Raw genomic sequence first — 20,272 nt, 5'->3', positions numbered from 1 at the left:
TTGGAAACCCATTTTTGTGGATATTTGCATAGATGTAGCAGCTGGGATTAGGTTTTTTTCTTCTGACAGCGGGATCGGGATCCCCCTTGTCATGTATCTCATAAGAAGTAATTGTTTCTTTATCGCTTCTGAAGATTTTCTGAACAACTGTTGCCCAAGATTTTAATTTTCAGTTTGAAAAGAAACAAATCCCTCTTATAGGGTGTATTGACTAATAAAGCTTAAATCTAAAAGAGAAGAAGTTTAATCGTAAAACTATATTGCCTTTCTCAAAAGCCAACAACTTTACTATTTGCGGTTGTCTAGAAGTCTAGAAAAGGATGTTTGTTACTAATATTATTCAGAAGGTAGAATATATAGATAAATATAATAGAATTTACAGAAGAGAGACAGGATATTCGTCATTACTGTGGACTCCTTCGCTATGTTATATTCCGGCAAAAATGTATAATTTATTTTACAAGACTCCTGTTGATTAATTTTAAATTTAGATTGCCTAGTTTGAATGTCAAAGGCATTATAATAATTATTTTTATAATGAAATTATAATTTTTTTTCTTAATATAAAAATGAAAATAAAAAAAGAGTAATTTTTTTAATTATTTGAAAAAAAAAATATTCACAAGAAATCATTTATCCCAGCCGAAAAAAGAAATACAAAAGTGTATTGCTATTTCCATAAAATTGCACTCATTTAAATAAACTGTGAGATTCTTTTATAGGATTTTATTCATCAGTGTTCGATGTTAGTTGATTAACTAAAATCAATTTATAAAATATATCTTGAATCCTTCCCCATACCAACAGAAAGACGAAGAAAATATCCACAAAAAGTTGAAACTGCAGAATTTCATTTTTTTTTTTTTTTTTTTTTTTTTTTTTTTTTTTTTTTTTTTTTTTTTTTTAGATGAACCATTGTGAATACAAACGAAAATATGACAGCTCATAGAGGTTATATGGAATACTTTTTCCTTTTTTTAATAACTTACTCATTACTAATTTCAATAAATTTTAATCCGTAACTTTTCAGGATCAAAATAGCATAGATGGCACTCTATTAATTATTACGAAACTGCCTCGTTGTTTACGTTATCGTCTGTACCCGTTGCGTAAACATTTAATTCTAGGTTACAGTGAATATGGGTAGGCTACACCAACTAGAAAAAGTTACGAACGCCTCTTCACTAAAGATGATTGTAGCCTAACAGTCGATTATTACTTTCAAGTCCCCTACATGTCTTACCACTGGAACCAACTCGGTCTTACCATCAAACACACTGGAAACAAATAATAGGTACACCAAATAGCAAAATTTGCAAACCCCTCACTGCCGAAGATGTCTCACATGTCTCACAATTGGTATCGGCTTATTTTTGGTTTCAGTGTGTACCCTACTACTGAAGTTGTCAACCCCTTGAAACTTTCAAACTAGTATATCTCATGAAGGATCTTTGGACCGAAAAATGGATGACATATACTTTGATCAGCTCGTCAAGAGCTATCGATTGCCGTCGAAAAAAAAATTCTATCTGTCTTAGTTCAAAAGTTGATTTTTTTGCCGTAGGCCAACTTTCTAACGCCACCACTTAGAAAGGAGCAAAGGATAAGCTTCAATTTCCTTAGCAATGACAGAACTTTTAAAGTTTAAGAGGTACATCTGATAACATTTCTCTACCTCAATCCCAAGTCCGAAAAAACAAATGACAAACCCAGCCAAAATCACGGCAGCACTTTCTGACCCATGGGGAAATGCCGCTTTTTCGCCTCTGTAAATTTTTTTATTTATCACTCAAAGAAGATATTATGGCTGTGGTGCCGAGTAACTGCCGCATATATTTAACACTTATAGATTTTAGTCCATCTTCAATTTGAAAGTGGAACCTGCCTGCTTGCCTGCTAGAACGGAGCTTTCCACTCGAAAGCAGAAACATGGTTTGATGAAACGAAAGCTTGACTCCCCTCTGACATAGGCTACATAACTCCACTTCACTTCGCACACCATAGGCTCTGGCTCGTGGACAAGCAAAAACCATCCTTTTTAGCCCCAGGCAAGAGTTCTGTGGAGCTTTCCAAAATGTAATGCTATATTCATCAATCCGGCCTGAGGCCCACACTTTCCGTAAAAACCGCACAGGTTAGACTTTTACCAGTTTCCAGGAATAAGCCGACGTCGGCGGCATAGGAAAAAAAACAAAAAAACCGGGACAAAACCAAAGTGTTGCTCTCGCAACACAATTAGTCAGTTAGTTCATTAGGGGAATAGGTATTAACAAAAAAACTTTTAGTATACTACTGTGGTTTAAAGGGTTAAACAATTGACTACAAATATTGCATGGAATTAGTTGGTTTGATAGAATAACGACTACCCAGACAAGAGTAATCGCTAGGTAACTATCTATAACTCAGAAATTCATCTTCAGTGATGGTTTGGGCTGTGCTCTTGCAGGTCTATTAAAGAACGATTGGCAACGGAATGCGGTTAGAGAGCCTTTCAGTCATTCAGGTCAGGGGTGCTCAGTTGGACTCTTTTCCTGTGAAATGCACTATTTTTTTTTCCTCAGAGAGGTTGCGGAAAAGTGAAAATCACTCTTTTTGGGTGTCAGTTTTCATTTGCTTTAAACGTCAGTAGTTGGCAACCTCGTCAGAAGCGTGTTTATCCCAAGGAACAAGATTGTCAACTTGCACAATTATCGAGGAAAACGCACTCCTTTTTTCCCTCAAAGAGAATACGAGCAAATTTTTTGACTTGCACGCATTTTGATAAAAAAAACACTTTTTTGGCCTTGATTTGCACTCTTTTTAGACGTTGGCAGTTGCCAACCCTGATTCTTGTACGAGCTATGTACTTTTGCACAACATCATCCGGCGTCTGACGTCAGCTGTTGCTACCATATACTCCTCAAAACTAAGTTTGATTCAAAACTAACGGAAACACGTGACATGCACAAAAATCCAATATTAGAGTTTATTTATTAATGCTTAGTGCGAATAGAATGGAGGTTCAACATACTATAAAACTGCAAGGAATGATTCAAAACTTAGTTTTTTTAAGAAATATGAAATATCCCTGCTCTACTTGATACTATAGACTGTGCTTTAACAAAAAGGGTTTTCAAACAAAATTTTAGAAATTTACTTTGCCTGTACTGTATTGAAGATAAGTTTAAAACAGTTAAAAACAAGGAAATTAAGAATCGCTTTTTTTCTTCATACAAGTTTGGGTAATTCTCTCTATAAAAAAAAAGGCCAAGTGATATTATGCTACTAGTCTGGTGTTACAGCTATAAGTTTGTCACACAATTACTTGCTACATAGGGAACATAGTTTAACACAAGTTTTTTAAGACCTAAAACAGTTTTGCCAAGATTATACAACATTACCCAGTGTATTCAGGAGCAACAATTAAAGAGGGGTGGTGGTGGTAAAATAACCTTACCTAGATTCTGAAAAATACTCTTTTCTTTACATTTTCAGTAAAAAAAAAAACGAAAATAACCCACTATGTTTTGAAAAACATTTTATGTAACTCAACTTAGAAAGGAGAACTAGCCCCCCCCCTTCCTGTATTTTCGGCAACTGACACTATGAAAAGCGACCAGAAATAATCCAATTAAGTTGAATTCTGATTGATCAAAATTTATTGAGCACTTATTCTTTTATTAGGATTAACCAGATATTTTGTCATGGTAGGCAGATTCTCCAGTATTCGAATAATCTCTTATATCCTAAAAATCCTAAGGGCTTATGAAAAACATAGCTAGTTCTTAAAAAACCGATCAGATACCTACTTCTGCGTCCTTTTCTTTCAGAAGTATATCTCTCCGTGTGTGACGCCATGGTCTTCTTCGGGCGTTTCTGGTCTATATATGCCCCATTTACGAATACGCCTGTCATACCTGGGGCCCATCAGGATTAAGAACTACCTATTGGATGCCAGAACGGCGGTCAGTTCAGAACCAGGTAACCAAGATCATCCCGAGTAATGGAGACATTTCGAACTCCAAAGTCTAGAAATCAGGATGAGCGACTCTATCACGAGGTTTGGCAAACTGCTAGTGTCTAACTCAGCTGATCATGATATTTCACGCCTTGAAAAACAGTCTTGCAACACAAAAACTAAAACTTGTGCCTCTGTGTGCTTAAACGAATCACTACCACAATTCTTTCATACCTTTTATGAATCATTGTAAAATAGTGAATAATAATATATTTTGTAGTACGATATAAATTTAGCCATTGAACTACGATGGTTTCCGCATATAAACCGTTCTATCTCTCCCCTCACTCTCTCTCTCTCTCTCTCTCTGCCTCTGTCTCTGTCGCTGTCTCTCTCTCTGCATTTCCGCAAAATGTTTATTTTTGTCTTTGATGGAGTAAAGTAATACACAGTATTGAACTTAATTAGAGACAGTCTAACCTACAGTGCTCTAAAATAATAATAAAAAAAAAAATCAACGGTAAACTATAAAGTATTAACACTGGAAATCCTAAGCTGTATAATTTTCATATTGTAAAATAGTGCCATCTAACGTTTATGTTAGATGAAGAACTGACGATAAAACGTCAATAAGATGTGGCTAGTGAAATAGTGGTTGGCCTTTAACAGGTAGTTTATCTTAAAAAAAAAAAAGTAAAATAACAGATAAAGCGTTTATACAATGAGTGGAGTTATTAGAATAATTAATTCATGATATTTTTTGGGTAATGCTAGGCAGGGTTAATTGTTTTTTGTTTTTTTTTCTCGGACGTGAGCTCAAGCTTCATCTCTTACCAGTTTTCCACAGTCTTTAGTTTTGAAAATGTGTAGGACATAACCGGCTTTGTCTCCGGACTGTTTTACTCTCCCACTCTTTTGCCAGATGTTGAAAAAACTACTTTTTTGTATATTTATTGAAAAATCCCTTTTTTGTATTTTTACATAAAAATAAAAAACTTGCCGTGTCTAGTTTTTGAAAAATAATTTAACCCCCACCCCCCTATTCTCCTGAATTGGTGTGACTGTATATGTGCCATACTCTTTTCAATAAAGTTTTTACAAAACATGAATGCCTTAATAACATTTGCAGCCAACAGTTAGACTTCCGTCTGCATTCACACACTATTTACAGCATCTGCACCTTTACCATTTACAATTATTCTCCTATAAAATTGGACAAGCCATTTCTGTCACCTTCTTTTCTTCAAAGCATATAAGAGACGACAATGTAGCTGACAAATGGCTCGGCTTTAACAATGGCTAATGAGGCGGTACCGGAAGCTTTCGTTCTAAAGTCTTTTATACACCTTAGAATAATATCGGGTGCTTGACAAAGATTATTACGTCAATGCTCGGTACATTGATCTTGAAGTCATTCTACTGAATATATACTATAGGTAAGTTATTTGATGTGAGACTGGTGGGGGCCACGGCCGACATGACTTAAGGAAAAAGGATCAATATACCGGGCGCCTCAACCTCTACTGGGCATAAGGAGAACTCATGCCTGAAACTGAAATTTTGTCAAAATCCATACATTTTTAACCAGGGTAGTTGCAGTTCAAGCAAAATACAAAAGAAAAAGTTAAAAAGAAGTCCGATTTGAAGTTTGTTACGTTAAAGACGCCATATTCATTTTTATTTTATACTAACTGATACTTTTCAAGTTTTATCTTTAGATCAACCAAAATTAGGTTTCCCTTATCTTACTTTGAATACTAATTTTGGTGATAACTACTGCAGAAGTTACCAAGTTTTCTTTATTGGACTGTTCGTTTGTAACCACTAAAATAAATAATGCAGGTATATTCTATTGAAAAATCAAATTTTTAATTGACAGAAAACTTGCATTTTGGAGATGAAGTGGTGTTGTATTGTAAAAAGTTTCGTAAAGTGGGGCTTTCCACGCTTATGGGACTAGATATAGTATGCAGAGCAGGTGGTTAGACTTACGTAATTGTTGTTATAACGTAGAAGTTTTTTTTAGATTAGTGTCTCTATTTAGCATCCAAGGCCCCTTTTTCCTTAATATCAGTAGATTAAAGAATTTGTAGTGAATAAAAGTTCAAAGATACATATTTCCTTTTTTTGAAGTGATGTAGTCTGATACTTTCCAACCATAACAAAAGTACGTCTGTCTGACTCCCCACCTTCCAAAAAATCCTCCCACGGACTTTCCCCTCCCCCCCCCGGAAAATTCTCCCATGGACGCTTACCACGGATTATTTCCTCTCCCAAAAATTTCCCCCACAGAAAGTATCCAACAAACAATTCTTCCGTAACATTCCCACCTTTCATGCAGCCCATCACCCCCCTACCCAGAATTAATTTGCGGTCTTATTTAAGGAGATCTTTGTATTATAAGTTTTCTTGGTTCTGACCTGGATGTTATTGATTTTAAATTTAAAAAAAGGCATCCCTTAGGAGTACTTCAGAGGAGTATAGCAATAGGCACTCCTGAGCTAAGACCCCCGAGGCTCTAAATATTGCCTCTATTTGGGTCAATGACCTACTTACCTAACCATACTACAAGAGAGATACATCGTTAGCATAATCCAGTCGGTATCTCATTTACATTTTCTCATTTCTGATCTTACATTAAGTAAATCTTTTCATGTGATTTCAAATTGGGCTAATAAAATTTGTGATATAGTATTGAAATTTACATGACAGCATCTATTACATAGGTACAGTGTAACCGCTTGTGTCATCATATTGATGGTAATGAGTGCTTATATCAACACTTCTTCTAGAAGGAACTTATGTTCATCCATTTCCAACCTCCAAGTGACCCAATACCTCATCCCAGCTTTTTGCCCTTCCCTCCAAAAAAATAATTAAAAATTAAAAATAAACAAAAAAATGAAAAAAGTAACAGAAAAAAAATAACGAAAAATAAAAACAAATTTAAAAATAAAGAAATAACGAAAATTAAAAACAAATTTAAAATAAGAAAACAAAAAAAATTAAATTTAAAAACGAAAAAAATAACGAAAAATAAAAACCAATTGATAGAGACATATGAAGCCGGATTTTATCAAGATTAAGTCACACAAAGACACTACTAAAAGCTCACAAGTCGTATAGTAGAGTCTGAAATAGGTCTGAAATCAGTCTGAAATAGGTGAATTAGGTTTTTTTTACCAAAGTTGAGAAAGGTGACTTGGATTCTTTTTAGAGTTAGAGAAATACAAAGTGAAAATTTATTAAGATTCAGTCAGACACAGACACTACTTCAAGCTCAAAAGTGGTATGCTACAATCTGAAAGAGATGGGTTAGGTTTTTACCTTAGTCTGAGAGAGATGAATCGGATTCTTTTCAGAAATTTCTAGTTTTTAACCAAGTCATGAGAAAGATGAATCAGATTCTTTTTAGAGCTAGAGACATGTGAAATGGGAATTTACCACTTCATATGTCTCTAACTCTAAAAAGAATCTGATTCATATCTCTAATACTTCGGTTAAAACCTAATTCATTTATTTCAGTCTCTAGTATACCACTTGTGAGCTGGTAGGAGTGGCTATGTCAGAATGAATTTTGATGTATTCCCACTTCACATGTCCGTAACTTTAAAAAGGATACGATTCATCTCTTTCTGACTTCAGTAGAAACCTAACTCATCTATTTCAGATTTTAGGATACCACTCGCGAGCTGGTAGTGGTGTCTGTGTCTGACGGAATCTTGATAAATTCCCACTTCGTATGCCTCCAGCTCTAAAAAAAAATCCAATTCATTTTTCTCAGACTTTATTAAAAAACCTAATTCATCTATTTCCCACACTAAAATACCACTTGTGAGCTGATATTAGTGTCATTGTCTCACTGAATCCGTATTAATTCCTACTTAATGTTTCCCTAAAAAAAAGTCTGATTTATCTTTCTAAGACTTTGAAAAAACCCTAATTCCCCTATTTCAGACTCTAGCGTACCACTTATGAACTGAGAGTAGTGTCTGCGTCTGACTGAATCTTGATATATTCCCAATTCGTATGGATCTAGCTCTTGTATCAGTATCTGACTGAATCCTTGTAAATTCCTATGAAATACTGCTCTAAAAATAAAAAGAATCCGATTCATCTTTCTCAGACCTTGGTGAAAACCTAACTCGCTTATTTCAGACTCTAGTATACCACTTATGAGCAGGTAGTAATGTCTGCGTTTGACTCTATCTTGGTAAATTCCCACTTCATATGTCTGTAACTCATAAAAGAATCTGAATCATCTTTATCATATTTTGGTAAAAAATCTTATTTCACCTATTTCAGAATACCCCTTATGACCTGGTATTAGTGTCTGTGTCTGATTGAATCTTGATAAATCCTCCCTTAATATGTCTCTAACTCTAAAATTAATCCGTTTCAATTCCCTCAGAATTTGGTAAGAATCTAATTGTCTAAGACTCTGATGACTTTAGAGACTTAAATCTAAAGACTCTAGTATACCACTTGTGATCTGGTAATAGTGTCTGTTTCTGAACGAATTTTGATAAATTCCCACTTCTTATGTGTCTAACCGTGTCTAACCTAATTTTTTTTTGGGGATTCTTTTCTTTCAGACTTTTGTAAAAAAACCTAATTCATCTATTTCAGACATTAGTATGCCACTTGTAGGCTGGTAGTAGTGTTCGTGACTTATTCCTGATAGAGTACCACTTCATATCTCTCAAACTAAAAAAGAATCCGTTTAGTATCTGTAAGACCTTAGTAAAAACCTAATTCATCTATTTCAGACTCTGGTAAACCACTTGTGAGCTGGTAGAAGTTGCTTTTTCTTTTTCTCTACTTAAAAAAACTGATTCATCTCTCTCAGACTTTGGAAAAAAACTAATTTATCTATTTCAGACTCAAGCATAACACTCGTGAGCTGGTAGTAGCGTCTGTGTCTGACTGAATATTGTTAAATTCCCATTCCATAGGTCTCTAACTCTAAAAAGAATCCTCTTCATCTCTTCAGACTTCGGTGAAAAACCTAATTCACCTATTTCAGACTCTGGTGCTCTACTTGTCTGCTGATGTCTACTTGTGTCTGTGTCTGACTGAATCATGATAGATTCCCAAATTCACATGTCTCTAACTATCCGATTCATCTTTCTCAGACTTTGTTAAAGAAACCTTATTCATCAATTTTAGAATACCACTTTTTAGCTGGTAGTAGTGTCTATGCCTGAATGAATCTAAATAGATTCTCACCTAATATGTCTCTATCACTAAAACGAATCCAGTATATCTCTTTCTGAATCTGGTTAACGATTAATTCAACTATTTCAGACTCAAGTATATCACTTTTGAGCTGGTAGTAGTGTCCGTGTCTGACTCAATCCTTATAATTTTCACTTCATATTTCTCTAAATCTAAAAAGATTCATCTGCCTAAGACTTTGGTAAAAAACATAGTTCACCTATTTAAGACTCGAGTATGCCATTTGTGATCTGAGAATAGTCTCTATGTCTGACTGTATCTTGATAAATTCCCATTTCATATGTCTCTAACTCTAAAAATATTCCGAGTCATCTTTCTCAGACTTTCGTAAGAAAAACCTAATTCACCAATTTTAGATAACACTTGTGAGCTGGTAATAGTGTCTTTGTCTAAATGAGTGTTAATAAATTACCACTTATTGTGTCTTAAAATCTAAAAAGAATCCGATTCATCGCTCTCGGAATTTGGTAAAAGCCAAATTAAAATATTTCAGACCCTACTTTATCACTTGTGACCTGAAATTGGTATCTGTGTCTGACTGAATCTTGATAAGATTCCATTTCAAATGTCTCTAACTCTAAAAAGAATCCGGTTAATCTCTCTCAGTCTCTAGAATACCCCTTCTGAGCTGGTACGGGTGTCTGACTGTATCTTGAGAAATTCCCACTTCATATGTTTCTAGCTCTAAAAAGATTCCTATTCAACGATCTCAGACTTTGGTAAAACCAAGTTCGCCTATCTGAGTCTCTAGTAAAAGATCAGTGAGGTGATAGTAGTGTCTGTGTCTGAATAAATATCGATAAATCCTCCCTTAAAATGTCTTAAACCTTAGAAGAAATCTAATTCATTTTTCTCAGAATTTGGTAAAAACTTAATTCTATAAGACTCTACAACTCTAAAGACTAAATCTAAAGACTAAAGTAAACCACTTGTGAGCTGCCAGTAGTGTCTGCTTCTGACTGAAAATTCATAAATTCTCACTTCTTAAATGTCTAACTCTGAAGAGAATGCGATTCATTAATCTCAGACTCTGGTAAAAAAAAACATAATTCATCTATATTAAACTTTAGGATACCACATGTGAGATGATAGCAGTGTCAGTGTCTGACTGAATCTTGATAAATTCCCACTTCGTATGTCTCAGACTCTAGAATGATCGGATTTATTTCTCCAAGACTTTGGTAAGAACCTAACTCATCAATTTAGAGTCTAGTATAACATTCTTGAGCAATAGTCATGTCTGTGTTTGACTGAATTTGATAAAGTCCTACTTTTTATATATGTAACTCTAATAAGAATCCGATTCATCTCTCTCAGACTTTAATAAAAACCTAATTCATCTTTTTCAGACTCTTGTATACCACTTTAGCTGATAGTAGTGTCAGTGTCTGACTGAATCCTTATAATTTTCCACTTCATATTTCTCTAAATCTAAAAAATTCGATCCGTCTTTCTAAGACTTTGGTAAAAAACATAGTTCAACCATTTCAGACTCTAGTGTGCCATTTGTGAGCCTACCGTAGTCACTGTGTCTGACTGAATCTTGATAAATTCCCACTTTATATATTTCTAACTGTAAAAACAATCTGATTTATCCTTCTCCGACTTTGGTATAAAACCTAATTCATCTATTTTAGAATACAACTTGTAAGCTGGTAGTAGTGTCTGTGTCTGAATAAATCCAGTTCATATATCTCTGATTCTAATAAAGATACGATTCATCTCTGTCAGATTTTGGCAAAAATGTAATACAGATATTTCAAAATCTAGTATACCACTTTTGAGCTGGTATTACTGTCAGTATCTGACTGAATCGTTATAAATTTCCACTTCATATTTCTCTAAATCTAAAAACCGATTCTTCTCTCTCAGACTTTGTTAAGAAAAACCTAATTCTTACATTTCAAACTCTAGTATACCACTTGTGAAATGATTAGTGTTTGTGTCTGACAGAATCTTGATATATTCCCTCTTTGTGTGCCTCTAACTCTAAAACAAATCTCATTCATCTCTCTCAAAATTTAGTAAAAACCTAATTCACCTTTTTCAGACTCTTGTATACCACTTGTGAGATGGCACTATTGTCAGTGTCCTTCTGAATCCCAATCATTTCCGCTTCATATTTCCCTAAATCCAAAAAGGAAATCTAATTCATCTTTCAAAGACTTTGGTAGAAAACATAGTTCACCCATTTCACATTCTAGTATGCCACTTGTGAGCTGACAGTAGTCTCTGTGTCTGATTGAATCTTGATAAGTCCCATCTCATAAGTCTCTAATTCTAAGAAGAATCTGATTCATCTTTCTCAGACTTTGGTAAAAAGAAACCTGATTCACTTATTTTAAAATACACCTTGTGAGCCGGTAGTAGTGTCTATGTCTGAATAAATCTTGATAAATTCCCACTGAATGTGTCTCTAAATCTAAAAAGAATCTGATTCATCTTTCTTAGATGGTGAAAACCTCATTAACCTATGTCAGACACTAGTTTGTAACATGTGACCTGGTAGTAGTGTCTGTATCTGACTGAATCATGATAAATTTCCGCTTCATATGTCTCTAACTATAAAAATTATCCGATTCATCTCTCTCAGACTTTGGTAAAAACCTAATTAATCCATTTCAGACTCTAGTATACCCGTTTTTAGCTAGTAGTAGTGTCTGTGTATGACTTTATCTTGATGAAATCCCACTTCATGTGTCTCTAACTCTAAATAGAATTTCGATTCATTTCTCTCAGTCTATGGTAATGATAAAAACCTAATTCACCTATTTCAGACTCTAGTGTACCATCTGTGATCTGGTAGTAGCGTTAGTGCCTGACTGTATTTTTATAAATTTCAATTTAATATGTCTCCACCTCTAAAAAGAATCTGATTCATCTCTCTTAGACCTGGCTAAAAACTTAATTCACCTATTTGAGACTAGTGTACCACTTTTGAATTGGTGGTTGTGTTTGTGTTTTACTGAATCTTTATAAATTTCAGATTAAGTTGTCTCTAAATCTAAAAAGTATCCGATTTATCTCTTTAAGACTTTCGAAAAAACCTTATTCACCTATTTTAGACTCTAGTATACTACTTGTGAGCAGGTAGTAGTGTCTGTATTTGATTGAATCTTGATAAATATCCAGTTCAGGTGTCTCTAAGTCTACAAAAAGATCCGATTCATCTCTTTAAACCTTTGGTAAAAACTTAATTCACGTATTTCAGACTCTAGTTTACTACTTGTGAGCAGGTAGTTGTGTCTTTGTTCGATTGAATCTTGATAAATTCCCACTTCTGGCGCCTCTAAGTCTAAATAGAATGTAAATCATCTCTTTAAAACTTTGGTAAAAACATAATTCACCTATTTCAGACTCTAGTATACCACTTTTAGGCAAGTTATAGGGTCTTTTTGTCTGTGCTTGACAGAATCTCAATAAATTTCCATTTCAAATGCTCTAAATTTAAATAGAATCTGGTTCATATCTCTCAGTCTTTGGCAAATAAAACCTAATTCATCTATTTCAGACTCTAGTATACCACTTGTAAGCTGATAGAAGTGTATATGTCTGACTGAATATGGATAAATTCTCACTAAGAATCCCGTTCATCTCTGTCAGACTTTGGTAAAAACTTAGTTCATCTCTTTCAGACTCTAGCATACCACTCGTCAGCTGGTAGTAGTGTCTGTGTCTGATTAGATCATGATAAGTTCCATCTTTTGTCTATAATTCTAAAAAGAATATCATTCATCTCTCTCAGAATTTGGTAAAATCTAACTTATCTATTTCAGCCTCTAGATTACACTTCGTGAGCTTGTAGTAATGTCTTTGTCTGACAAAATCTTCATAAATTCCCACTTCATATGTCTATAAATCGGAAAAGAATACAAATCCTCTCTCTCAAACTTTAAAAAAACCTAATTCATCTATTTCAGACTCTAGGATACCACTTGTGAGCTGGTGGTAGTGTCTATGTTTGACTGAATCTTGATAAATTCCAACTTAATATGTCTCTAACTCTAAAAATAATCCTATTCATTTTTCTCACACTTTAATAAAAACCTAATTCATCTATTTCAGACTTTATTATAACCCTTGTGAACTGGTAGTAGTGTCTTTGCATTACTCTATCTTGATGAATCCCCACTTTATATGTTTCTAACTCTAAAAAGAATCTTATTCATCTGTCTCAGACTTTTATTCAATTTATTCACCTATTTCGGTATCTAGTATAATATTTGTGATCTGATAGTCGTGTCAGTGTAGGACTGAATCTTGATAAATTCCCATTTCAAATGTCCCTAAGAATAATAGAATCCGATTCATCCCTCTAAAAACTTTGGTAAGAACGTAATTCACCTATTTCAGACTCTAGTATACCACTTGTCAGCTGGTAGTATTGTCCATATCTGACTGAATCCTTTTAAATATCCACTTGATGTTTCTCCAAATTAAAAAAGAATATAATTCGTCTTTCTAAGACTGTGGTAAAAACCAAATTCACGTATTTCAGACTCTAGTAGACGACTTTTAATCTGATAGTAGTGCCTGTGTCTGACTGAATCTTGATAATTTCTCACTTCATATGTCTCTATTTCTAAAATGAATTCAATTCATCTTTTTCAGACTTAGTTCAAAACTAACTAATTCTTTTATTTTGGAATACCACTTGTGAGCTGGTAGGAGTGTTTGTTTTGAATTAATCTTAATAAAATCTCACTTAATATATCTCTAACTCTAAGAAGAATCATTCATATCTCTCAAAGTTTGGTAAACACCTAATTCACTTATTTCAGACCCTAAAATATCCGCTTGAAATTTTATAAATTCCCACTTCAAATGTTTCTAAATTTAAAAAGAATCCCATTCCTTTCTCTCAGACTTTGGAAAAAACTTAATTCATATATTTTAGACTCTAAAATACCATTTATGATCTGATAGTAGTGTTTGTGTCTGATAAATTTCTACTTAATATGCTCTAACTCTAAAAGGAATCCAATTCATATCTCTAAGACTTTGGTAAAAATCCAATTCACCTATTTCTTCTACTATACCACTTTTGAACTTGTAGAAGTGGCTTTGTCTGGTTAAATATGAATAAATACCCATTTCATATGTCTCTAACTTTAGAAAGAATCAGATTCTTCTCTCTCAGACTTTGGTAGAAACCTAGTGTCTGACTGAATCCTTGTAAATTTCTACTAAATACTTCTCGTAGTGTCCTTAATATTTTGGATAGTAGTGTCCGTGTGTGACCGAATCTGGATAAATTCCCATTTCAGATGTCCTTACCTCTAAAAAGAATCCAATTCATCTCTCTCAGACTTTTGTAAAAAAAACTAATTCACCTATTTCAGATTCGAGGATATCACTGGTGATCACATAGTAGTGTCTGTTTCTACCTGAATCTTGATGAACTTAATATGTCTCAACTAAGATAAATCTGATTAAATGCTCTCAGACTTTGGTTAAAGCCTATTTCTCCTATTTCAATTTCTACTATACAACTTGTGAGCTGATAGTAATGTCTATGTATGACTGATTCTTGATGAATTACCGCTTCATATGTCTCTAACTAAAAACTCCAATTAATTTTTCTCAGACCTTGGTTAAAATCTAATTCACCTATTTCAGTCTCTAGCATAACATTTGTGAGTTTATTGTCGTGTTTGTGTTTGACTGAATCTTGATAAATTCCCAATTCATATTTCTTTAACTCTAATGAGAATCCGACTTACTTCTTTAAGAATATGGTAAAAAAACATAATTCACCTATTTCAGACTCAAGTATATCACTTGTGAGCTGATAGTAGTGTCTGTGTCTGACTGAATTTGGATAAATTCCCACTTCTTCTGTCTCGAACTTGAAAAAGAATCTTATTTATGTTTCTCAGACTATTGTAAAAAAAACTCATAATTTGCTATTCACAATATCATTTTCAAGCTGATAGTAGTATCTGTGTCTGAATGAATCTTTATAAATTCTCCCTTAATACGTCGGTAATTCTAAAAACAATCCAATTTATCCCTCTTAAAATTTGGTATAAAACCTAATTCACCTCTTTAAGACGCTAGTGCACCACTTGTGAGCTAGAAGTAGTGCATATACCTGATTGAATCTTCATAAATTCCCACTTCATTTGTCTCTAACTCTAAGAACAATCTGGTTCATCTCTCTCAGTCTTTGGGAAAAACCTTATTCATCTCTTTCAGACTCTAGCATACCACTCGTCAGCTGGTAGTAATGTCCTTGTCTGACTAAATTTTTATGAATTTCCTTTCCATATGTCTCTAGCTCTAAAAAGAATCCGATTCGTCTCTCTTAGACTATGGTAGAAAAAAACTAATTAAACTAGTTCCGACTCTAGTATACTACTTGTAAGCTGATATTAGTGTCTGTGTCTGACTGAATCTTGATAAATTCCTCCTTCATATGTCTCTAACTCTAGAAAGAATCCGAATCGTCTCGGTCAGACTTTGGTAAAAACTTAGTTCACCTCTTTTGGACTCTAGTATACCACTTGTGAGCAGTTAGTCTTTGTTATACTGATTCTTGATAAATTTTCACTTTATATGTTTCTAACTCTAAAAAGAATCCAATTTTTATCTCTAAGACATTGGTAAAACCTAATCCCTCTATTTCAGACCCAAGTTACCCCTTGTGAAGTGGTAGAAGTGGCTTGTCTGACCGAATATTGATAAATCTCCCACCTTATATGTCTCTAATGTAAAAAAATCTGATTCATCTTCTCAAACTTTAGTAAAAATCTGATTCATCCATTTCACACTCTAGCATACCACTTGTGAACTGATATTACGGTTTGCGTCTGACTGAATCTTTATATATACCCACTTCATATGTCTCTAATCTTAAAAAGAATCTGATTCATATGTTTCAGACTTTGGTAAAAACCTAATTCATCCATTTTATACTCTAGTATACCACTTGAAAGGTGGTATTAGGGTCTGTGTCTGACTTTATCTTGATAAATCTCCACTTCATATGTCTCTAACTCGCTAGTAGCAGTGTCCGTGTCTCACTTAATCTTGATAAATTCCCATATCATTTGTCACTAACTATAAAAAGAATCTGATTCATCTATCTTAGACTTTGGTAAAAAAAACCTAACTCACGTATTTCAGACTCTAGTATACCCCTTTTTAGCTGGTAGTAGTGTCTGTATCTGACTGAATCTTGATGAATTCTCAGTTTAATGTCTCTAAATAAAAAAAAGAATCCGTTTCATCTCTGTCAGACTTTGGTAAAAACCTAGTTCACCTATTTCTGTCACTAGTATACAAGTTTTGAGTTGGTAGAAGTGTCTCTGCCCCTCTTCATATATTCCCACTTCATATATTTATATATTTTTTTAATTTAAAAAAATTAATTTTAATTTTTGTTTTGTTTTTAAATTTTTTTTCGTTATTTTTTCATTTTAAATTTGTTTTTATTTTTCATTTTTTCCATTTTTAAATTTGCGTTTTTACATTTTTTTTTATTATTTTTAGGTCTTTATTTTTATTTTTTTCCATTTTTAATTGTTTAGTCATTTTTTTGGGTGGGGGGCAAAATTTTTGGGGAAGGATATTGGCCCTTTGGAGGTATGACATGGATGACCTTAAGTCCCTTCTAAAAAAAGTATTTATATAAGAACTGATTCCTATGAATATCATGATACAAGCGGTTACACTATGCCTATGTTAAAGATGCTGTCATGAAAAGTTCAATACTATAGCATAAATTCTATTAGTCCAATTTGAAATCAAATGCAACGATTCACTTAATCACGCCCATACAGGAATATATAAATGAGATGCCGACTGGATTATGATAATGATGTATCCCTCTTGTAGTATGGTTATGCAAATAGGTCAATGACCCAAATATACGTAATCTTTAGAGCGTCGGGGATCTTAGCTCCGGAGTGCCTATTGCTGTACTACTCTTCAGGCGGGAAAATATCCTGATGTATGCCTCTCTGACGTATTATTTATCGCATAGGGTGAACTGTTATTATATACAACAGGTGTTGATACCCCACGAAGTCCAAAGAAAGTAATTCCTCATATTTTTTAGACCCAGTCTGAATTTCTGTGTAGTTCCATCATACACTTCCCAGCGAAATATGACACAGTGACGTAAGAAGTTAAGTAGCCTTTATTCGGTTCTGTTAAAACCACCAATGGAACCGTCTACTGTTGCCATTTACTCTGTATTTTCAAATTATTTTCTTTAACCTTTATCTTACCTCGCTATGATAACTCAACCTCCAAAAATACGAACAACACAAAAAAAATTGAAAAATTGAAAATATAAAAATAAATGACATTGGATGATAGTCTACCACATATATGCTAAATATATTTGGGAATATAGGTAAAAAAAAATCCCAAAATCTGCTCTTTTCGTCCTTTTTTTTATATATCATACTTTCCCTTTGGCTCCTTAATGTTACATGGGAAGGGGCAATTTTCCGGGAAGCTATTGCCTGTGGGGTGGAAATGTTCAGTGATTAATTAGCTTAGAACTGGTTAATCTAGTTCATCCCTTCCTTTTGAAGTTATTTGTCCTGCTGATAAAGCTTCTGAAATAGAATTTGAATCAGAAATATTTGGACATTAACCAGTTTATACATATTTTTTTATTGTGTTAGCGAAAACAATCATTTTTTCTTATATTTCTATTTGATTTTAATCACAAACTCAAAGGCAGCGTGTTCTCAGAAATTGAGCAGACAGTTCAGTTGTCTTATGCCAAAATCTAATATGCTATCCAAAAATAATGATTTTGAATTAAGGGTGGACATAAATTTCTTGAAAATTTTATTCTAATATTCTTAGGCTTCGTTGTAATAGTAGTGACAGTAATAGTATAATATTGCTAGTAATAGTGTTGAATAGTTGTAGTACTACTAGCAAAAGTAGTATTAACCAATTGCCTTATGGTCTGTAGAACATCCCTCTAATAAAGTCCTGGAAATTTCAATTTAATACCTTTTAAATAAAATAAAAGCCATTGGTAGGGCATTGCTGATATGTCCTTTTCATAACCTGAATGTTCATATACTTCATGAAAGTTTCATCTCAGTGCTCTTAGCCGTACAAGTAGTTGCAGCATAGGTAATAGATGCAGTATAGTAGCAGTAGCAGTAAATGTAGCTGTAGTGTGCATATATTGTCTTTTGGTGAGATTAATAAAAAAACGAGTTTTTTTTAACTGAAATTAAGGAGCGACATTAAAACTTAAAAAGAGCAGAAATTACTAAGCATATGAAAGAAGCTGTTCCCTCCTCAACGCCCCGCTCTTTGCGCTAAGTTTGACTCTTTCTCTCAAATCTACTTTTTAAAACAGTGAAAAACTTTAGCGTAAAGAGTGGGGCGTTGAGGAGGGAACAGCTTCTTTCATATATGGATTAATTTCAATTCGTTTTAAGTTTTACTGTCGCTCTTTACTTTCAGTTAAAAAAACTCGTTTTTTAAATTTAATTCCTGAACGTTTTTGAATTAAGGCATGATTTTGGCTCTCCGCACATGAATACTTAGAACGAAATTTGTATTTGTTTTATTTTTTTGGTTAGATGGCTTTATCTTAGTTTTGATCGGACGATTTCGATAAAAAAGGAGTGGGGGAGGAGGCTTAGTTACCCTTGAATCTTTTGGTTACTTAAAAAGGCAACTAGAACTTTTAACTTCTTACGAACGTTTTTATTAATAAAAAATATACGTGACTTCTGAATTAACTTTCGTAACGAACTTCTATATTCGTATACGTATGTGAGGGGGTTTGCCCCCTCTTTAATACCTTGCTCCTTACACTAAAGTTTAAATTTTGTCCCAATTCTTTAAAAATTACCCCGGAATCACGAAGACCGTAGAAGAAATAGTTGAATTTACTAGAAATACTTTAGCGTAAAGAGCAGGTAGTTAGTAGGAGATTAACCCCTCATATGCGTAATAATTTCCGTTCGTTTTGTTTTGATGCTGTTCTGTACTTGCAGTTGAAAAGATTTTTTCATTTTATATTCATATTAACCATTACTATATGTAAACAATAGTCAAAGTTTGTAACTTGTAGCCCCGGGGACTGTAAGGGAGTAAGTCGTCCGCAAAGACATAGTTATTAAGTTTTTCGACTATGTTGAACAAAATGGCTGTCTCAGAATTTTGACCCGTTGACTTTGGGAAAAAATGAGTATGGGAGAGGGCTTAGGTGCCCTCTAGTATTTTTGGTCACTTAAAAAGGGCACTAGAACTTTTAATTTCGGTTAGAATGAGCCCTCTTGCAATATTCTAGGGCCACTGGGTCGGTACAATCGCCCCTGGGAAAAACAAAAAACAAACAAACCAATAAACACTCACTCTTGATCGGCCTTCTGGCAAAAAATACGAAATTCCACATTTTTGTAGATAAGAGCTTGAAAATTCTGCAGTAGGGTTTTATGATACGCTGAATGCGAAGGTGTGATTTTCGTTAAGATTCTTTGACTTATAGGGGTGTTTACCCCTATTTTCCAAAATAAGGCAAATTTTCTCAGGCTTGTAACTTTTGATAACACTAAATTTGATGGAGCTTATATATTTGAAATTAGCATAAAAATCCCATTCTTTTGATGTATCTATTAGTATCAAAATCCCGTTTTTAAAGTTCCGTTTACTATTGATCTGCATCGCTCCTTACTACAGTTCCACGAACTGTTTGATGATCTTCCCCTTTAAGTATTCTCTGTGTACTCTCTGTTCAAGTTCCAACTTAATACCCAAATAAATTTTTGAGATGCACTATTTTGACAATCTGCATACACATAGCGTCTTTTGATTTAGATCAAATTTCCCTTTAATGCTGTAAATGGAATAGTGTGGTAATACTAGTGGCGGTAGTTGCAGTACTATTGGTAGCATGCAAATATTCTCTTTTTGACCATCTCCCTTATAATTTCCTGGATTTTCCAAATTTGTATACTCAGTTATTCTTGTATTGCGCCCTTTTGACAATCCGCATACAACCCCCAAACATTCTCTGAAAGGCTCACATGAATACCCTTCGTCTTTTTGGAAAGTAAAGTTCAAACATGCATATCTTTCTAAATAACATGTACTATGGTAAAAAATTAA

Source organism: Artemia franciscana, chromosome 1 (genome assembly GCF_032884065.1).
Source record: "Artemia franciscana chromosome 1, ASM3288406v1, whole genome shotgun sequence".
NCBI lineage: Eukaryota > Metazoa > Arthropoda > Branchiopoda > Anostraca > Artemiidae > Artemia > Artemia franciscana.
This window is presented reverse-complemented; position numbering follows the sequence as displayed.